The 7,326-nt window shown below is 35.8% G+C and overlaps 1 non-coding gene across 1 annotated transcript; it reads left to right on the plus strand.

The window, feature by feature from the left end:
- The first annotated feature begins 3,365 nt into the window (after window positions 1-3,365).
- TRNAT-GGU (transfer RNA threonine (anticodon GGU)) lies at window positions 3,366-3,439 on the plus strand. The gene has a single exon. It is a non-coding gene; the product is annotated as a tRNA-Thr (tRNA).
- The last annotated feature ends 3,887 nt before the right edge of the window (window positions 3,440-7,326 follow it).

Here is a 7,326-nt window from a genome sequence, read left to right on the forward strand (position 1 = left end):
AGACGAAGTTCTAGTATTTTATGCGTTTCTAAGAAAATTGTGCTTACTCTGCGAAACAAAAAAAAATTAGAAAAAAAAATAGCAGCAAAAAGAAAGAAATTTCAAATTTTCAGGCCCAGAAGTATGAATACGTCGAGCAATTTCTCGTTCACTAAAGATACTCCTTCGCAAAAAATTCTCAATTTTTAAAAAATATGTCAATTAAAAAAAATAAAAATTTCCTTTCCATCAAATGGAAATAATAAAAAATAAAAAAATAAATTAAATAAATTCATAACCAAACAAAAACAAAAAAAAAATTGAATTTTTACATTTTCGTTCACTACTGTGAATGCATTTCGGATATATTTGAATTATTCAATTTAAAGGATAATAAAATATACCACACATACAGAAATATTATATCATAATGCATTTCTAAAAATATCACGCATATTAAAATTATTGCAAAATGAATAAAATAAAATATTTTGTGTAATAAATTTGCGAAGGTATAGATCGCAAAACATCTCTAAATTTGCGTTGTTACTCTATCATCAGAAAACGTGGTTAAAGTATTTATTTGTGTAATTGTAATTACTTAATTGATTAGTTAATGAAATTCATTCAGATGCATTTCCCCTGTAAAAAAAGTTTACCATATTGCATTTCAGTGTCTTTTAGAGAAAGTGGCAATATCAACAGCTTTACCAACATTTTCGCGCGGTGACTTTGGTGCAAAGCACTTATGTTATTAGGCGCTTTGGAAGAATCAAAACAAGGGATGAAGTTGTTAAAATTAAAGTCAAGATGATTTTGTGTGAAATATAAAAAAAATAACGTTTTAGTGATCTCAAAATCTTTAAAAACTTCCATTTACTCCCCCACGATCTTCGATTTCTTGTTAAACGTTACTAAATATCTATGTGTAAATCAGCGCCCTCTTGTGTAGGCCTCTAGACAAACAATATTGCATAAATAAATAAAAATATCGTTATTCAGGCATCTTTCTAGAAGGTATCGTTGTATCGAGAGATGTTTAACATTAGACTATAGGCCAGACGTTCGTAACCTATGGGTCCGAACAAAAACTTTTGCCGCAGGAGATCCGGAGATGGGCCGTGTACACCAATCCGGTTATAAATCTATTTGTTGCGCCACTGTTTTAGAAGAGGCGTCTTAACGATATCTGCGGCCTGGGCTGGGGGTCCTCTAAAGTTATCATTTTATATGTAGTATTTTTGGAGACATGTGGGCATACAAAACTTCGTAAAAGTATCAAAGAATGCGCAAGAATGATGAAAAGTATCTATATAAAATGTGAACACACATTAAACAAACACTAAATTCGGACATGTTAAAAACTCGAAATTAATGAAAAAATAACGTTATTTCAGAATTGGTGAAAAATTATTCGAAGTGATGGGAAACAATTCCGGAATTAATTAAAAATGATTGAAAATTAATAATTGAAATAAATCCGGAATTCATTAAATAATTTCAGAATTAGCTGAAGCTTTCAATAACTTTTGGCTCCCTGTTTGTTTTGGAGCCCCTGGACTTGACCCTCTAAGCCCACCAGTTCAGACACTACGGAATAATTTCGAAACTAAACATTTTGTCAGTGAGAAATATTTCATGAGAACTTTTTAATTAAAAATAGACTGACGGGTCGCAAAATTGATCATATGGATAATTTCGGGTCACGCCGGGAAAATGTTAAGAACCCCGTGCTACAGGCAAATTCCAAACACGATTTTAAAGAAATATCGTTGCATAACGATTTATCGTTATATCAATTATCGTTGTAGCGAGGTTTCACACTGTATACCGATTTTTCTTTAATTTTTTTTACGAACTTTCAAACTATTTCCGAATTTTTCGGGACGCCCTGTATAAAATAAAATAACCACACACAAAATAAATCCCAGCATATCTATGTCTACCAAGAAAATTTTAATGACTCCAAGGAAAAAGAAAATAAAATTTGGAAAAAAAAACAAATTTCAACAAAAAGGAAGAAATTTCAAATTTTCAGGTCCAATGTCTGAATACGTCGAGCCATTTCTCGTTCGCTAACGATATGTGCTTTCCGGAAAAATTCTCAATTTAAAAAAATATATATATTTAAAAAAAAAAATTCTTTCCATTCAATGAAAATAATAAAAATGAAAAAAAAGGGGGCGCCATAAAAAAAATGAAAAAAGAGGGGGGGGGGAAGAGTGGCCGGCCAGTAGTTGGAGTGGGCGTTAAAGGCTGGAGGTAGCATGGGAGCTATTGATATGATGTTTAGCGAGCGATTAAATGCGGTAGACTGTACAGCCTCTTCTCTCTCTCTCTCGCTGTACCCTTTCCAACGTCTCAGCTGTACTATTTTTTTTCCCCTTGCTTTATTATTCGTGGCTGTTCCCCCTCCTGCATCTTTGACTGTACCTGACGCCAGGCTGACGCTGCTGCTGCAACAACCCACCATGTATTCTTTCATCTCTCTCTCTCTCTCTCGCTCTCACCGTCCACTTAGCCATCTCTCTCTCTCTCTAGCTCTTCTCTCCATGTGTGTTCATTCCATGTGCCGTTCTCTAGAGGGGAAGGATTAATTCTGGCGACATCTCTCCGCGCACATTCCCGTCCTATCGCCCCAACCCGCAAGCTTTCCAACTATTTACTCTTTTTTTTTCTTTCCTTTTTCTTCGCTATACTACTTTATCCTTCTCCTCCCTTTTCTCTCTTGGGCATCATCTCAACGACTGAACTGTACAGTGGGAGTTGTGGCGGGTGCCGCTATATACAGGGTTGCCGCAAGTTTCCTCTCTCCGATTGGGCAAAAGCAATCAGCTGAGACTGATAGTTGCCAAGTGTTTTTCGCCAATCGTGCATCTTTTCTTACGAGAATGAGATTTCTCGAGTCTTATTAGTCTAGTATCGTTTTGGTTTCGGTTTGAATATTTCGTTCAATAATTTGAATATAGAGAGATATAGATGGCTTTTTTCTCAGCCAGAGATATCAAGGAAACAGTAATTTTCCGGATATTATGCTGAGGTGAGCTCGGAAAGAAAAGTCATCACGTCTCCGCCGGGACTCGAACCCAGGCCCTCTTGCATACCGGGCAAGCATGCTACCATGTACACCACTGGAGACACATGAATCTGCCTTCCTAATTTCACGCACTGTGTCGTGAGGCGCTGAAGTAGAGGCATTAGTAGCCTCTCCTCTAATATCCGGAAAATTACTGTTTCCTTGATATCCCTGGCTGAGAAAAAAGCCATCTATATCTCTCTAAACCGTCCCACCCGGGGGCCATTTCCTGAAGTTAAGAGAGGCTACTAATGCCTCTACTTCAGCGCCTCACGACACAGTGCGTGAAATTAGGAAGGCAGATTCATGTGTCTCCAGTGGTGTAGATGGTAGCATGCTTGCCCGGTACGCAAGAGGGCCTGGGTTCGAGTCCCGGCGGAGACGTGATGACTTTTCTTTCCGAGCTCACCTCAGCATAATATCCGGAAAATTACTGTTTCCTTGAATTTGAATATAGTTTCAATTTTTATAAAAACAAATGATGATGATGATAAGCAACTGATAGTTGAAACTCTATGGCTCAGTTTACATTTGAATATACATGGATTTTACTGCTACAGTCGATTACCGTTTTAGTGAATACCATTATAGCGAAAATCTCGGTTAAACGGAAAATTTTCCAATCCTCCCAGATAAGCTCACATAGGAACAATGTAAAAAATTCTGGAATTTCTTTATAAGAAAATTTCGCTATGACGAAATGGGTCTCTTGGAGTTCATTGTAACTGATTACACTGCATTTTATCCATCTCATCCTTTTCTCGCTTGGACATCATGTCAACGACTGAACTGTAGAGTGGGAATTGTTGCGGGTGCCACTATGCAGAGTTGCCGCAAATTTCCTCTCCCCGATTGGGCAAAAGCAATCAGCTGATACTGACAGTTGCCAAGTTTTCGCCAATTCTGTATCTTTTCTTATGAGTATACCGTTTATTTGTGTAGTATGGTTCTGGTTTCGGTTTTAATATTTGCTAGATTATTTTTGGTATTAATTTAAATTTGAATGACGTTTTAATTTCTATTGTACAAAATTAGTGAAATTATGATAAGTAACTGATTATAAAATTGATTAGCAGTAAAAATACAATCATGGTAATAAAAATAATAATTATCATTGTCATAAGGTATTTCATTAAATGTGTCCGAAAGAAATATGCATTTTATGGGTCATTTTAAAATTGATATTAAAATGTGAAAAATGGTGAGTCAAGTGAAAAAAGTTGTTCTGTAATAGTAATTATTAAGAGAAATACAAAACAAATATTTTCACATTTCCTTCAATAAAAGAAATAATAACTATAGTGAAATTTTCACAGCTCTATTACGTCGATTTTTTTCCTATGAAAATTTTTTTGTACCAGAATATTTTACTTTCTCTTATTTTTCGACAGCTAAAATATAGTAAATAAGTCTGAAAAAGCCACATTGAATTGGCAAAAATCAGAAATTTCAATCATCCATATGTCGGCAGACTTATATTCAAATGTTACGAGGTAATCATTTTTTTAGGTATAATAGAGAGAGAATCATATATAAAATTAATTTTTTAAACTGGTTCCGTAGAAAAAAAAATTAAAATTTTCATATTCATTTTGATAAACAATTTCGAGATACTCAACCAGCACAGCAAAATTCTCTTCTTTCTGCCAGAAACTTTTCCATATTGTAAAATGAGTCGTACATATTTTTCGACTTGGTCATGAAAATTGGCTGGAATGTATGAGAAGCTTCAAATGCGATTTCAAATATCACTTTCATTTCCTCTAGCGCGAAGAGTTAAAAAAAAAATGATTCCGTTAATAGTGGAAAATAACTCTTAGACATTATTTCAATGCCTTTCAATCCTAAATTAGATTCCAATGAAAACTGCTCATTTTTTGTATGATAAGAGCTTGCAGCGTAAAAATGTTTTTGAAAAAAATGAGCTGATATAAGCAATATTGAATAAATAAATAAATAAATAAATTTATATATTTATTCAATATTGCTTGGTCGAGGCCTATACAAAGGAATGCGATGGTGAAGTTTGACAGAAGAGACGGTTGACGTTGGAACAGAAATCGGAAACTGTTGTACAATCAATAATGGTTCAGCGTTTTCAAAGTTTAAAGACAAATGCGAAGAAAAAAATAACGATGAAATGTATTAATGATTTCTTAAAAATGTTAGAAGTGTTTGTTTGAAAATTCATGTCCCCCGGGGCCATGTACAGATTGACCCCATGCGTCAAGTTGACCTTAAACAAAAGCTTGAAAAATTATTATTTTTTAAAAATGTAATTATTAGAGTTGAGATGGAACTTGATGTTTTCAAAAATAAAAAATAATAATGACGTAAATGAATAAAGTAATGGAAAAAGTAGTACAAAAATTATGATTAAAAATATGAGAAGTATATGTTTCAAAAATTTTATTGATCTAAAAATTGTCAGTAGCTTGCCAGGGCATTTTTTAAGCCGTTCGTAGAGTCAGAGACTAGTGCCCGGCGTCAAAAGTTTTCCATTCAACATTCGGCAAAATTGTTAGTTTTGGTTTACACGGGTGTTTTCCCATTTCTCACGTAAAATAGGCTCCACAAGTAAGTGGAGGAATAAGAAAAAGTGTCAGCAATTGTGAGCTTTGGCCTAAATTATTTATGTCTGACCGTCCATGTACAGTACCGTTCAACGCACACGAGCTCTAAAGAAAGACTGATGTTCGTTGCCCTTGTAGCATAGTGGTCTAGCGTGCTTCTTCGGCAAATGAGAGAACTTGGGTTGTTTCCTGAATTCATCTTAGCATCAGCCAGCTACGGAAACCTCTGAATAAAAATTTTTCATTCTCCGTGAATCCTTAACGTTCAATATTCATGTCAAACGGCTTAAAATTTCTGAGGAAATCCTTTGATCATATACTTCACAATTACAGCCAAGTAAATACATATTCCTATATGTAGTTTTTAAATCTCGTACAGGGCTTCTCTTTAAGTGAATATTCGCTGGTCACCTTGGAACTCTCTGGGCTTTAAATACGGGGCAGCATTGGTTCAAGAAGAGAAGTCTAAGTTGTAGCAAGTTTTGACGTGAATACGTCTTTTGTGTCACTTGAATCGCGTGGTAGATTCTGACATAATAAAATTATGCCATTATCATTGGCTATACCTTTGGAATAACTAACAAACAATAGCAAAGACGTCTATTTTCGTTGTGAACTACTCGAGATATAGCGGAAAACAATTTGTTACGAATCAGGGCAGTGGGCCTGGTGTCCAGACGGAAAGAAGTAGTGAAACCGAAATCATATCATTGAATTCTTCTCCGCAATGTAAATCTGAGGACAGCATAGCTTTTCACTTGCGTTGGGTACTTCCTGAGATACGAACGTTTAAAGAATTTCGTCACGCAACTTTTTGCGAATGCTCTCAGTATGGATGAATGATTTAAAAGACGTATTCACTTAAAAAAATATGATAAAATCACTACTCATAGTGATTTTGTCTTAAATTGTTCATCAGGTTATTTTTCAGTACAGAATTGATTATTCTTTTATTTTGAATCAGAATTAGATAGACACGATCTATCAAGTTTGGGTACTGTAATGTGTTTTTTTTTTTAGCATTTTTAACAACCGGTGTGTGCGCGCCGGTCTGTCAAGCCGAAACAAATCAATTGTCTTCCGTAGGAATGCAGTGCTGCTAAATCATCTGGAATGATGAGGAAGGTAGAGGGTGGAATTCTCTCGGTGGTGGATGTGTAGATTTGTGAGACATTCTTATCCCCCTCCATCCCATTCCACAACCCAACTAGAAATTCCCATCAGCATTTCCGGATTGCTTCTGTTCTTCTTTCAAGAAAATCCATCGATCGAAGCAAGTATGTTGGGGGGGGGGGGGAACGTGCAAGGGACGTGCAGTCTCTTACCTCAGGGCACGGGGAAGGGTGACAGGACAGGATAAAACAGTATTGTGAGAGAAACCTTAGGGCGAAGAGAGTGAGTCGGGTGTTAGCGAAAGCAGGATCTGGATTGATGAACGGATCGGCAACGAATTCATTCTATCTTCTAGGCAGTCTTAACACCTGCTGCTGCATCGAAATCTTCATCATCACCACCAACTTATCAGCTCCTAAATTTCCAGGGCCCCGATGGATGCATGCCATCACGTTCTCATGCAAGTGCTATTTCGATCCCTTTCTGGATCTTCCCTTCCCACAGCGCATTTTTCTTCTGGTGGAAACTTATTTTATTTACTGTCAATACATAGTATATATATATATATATATTTTTTTTTTTTTT

This window comes from Pholcus phalangioides, unplaced genomic scaffold (genome assembly GCF_987345545.1).
Source record: "Pholcus phalangioides strain wild (caught in Gottingen) unplaced genomic scaffold, Ppha-v1.0 ptg000004l_1, whole genome shotgun sequence".
Taxonomy (NCBI): Eukaryota; Metazoa; Arthropoda; class Arachnida; order Araneae; family Pholcidae; genus Pholcus; species Pholcus phalangioides.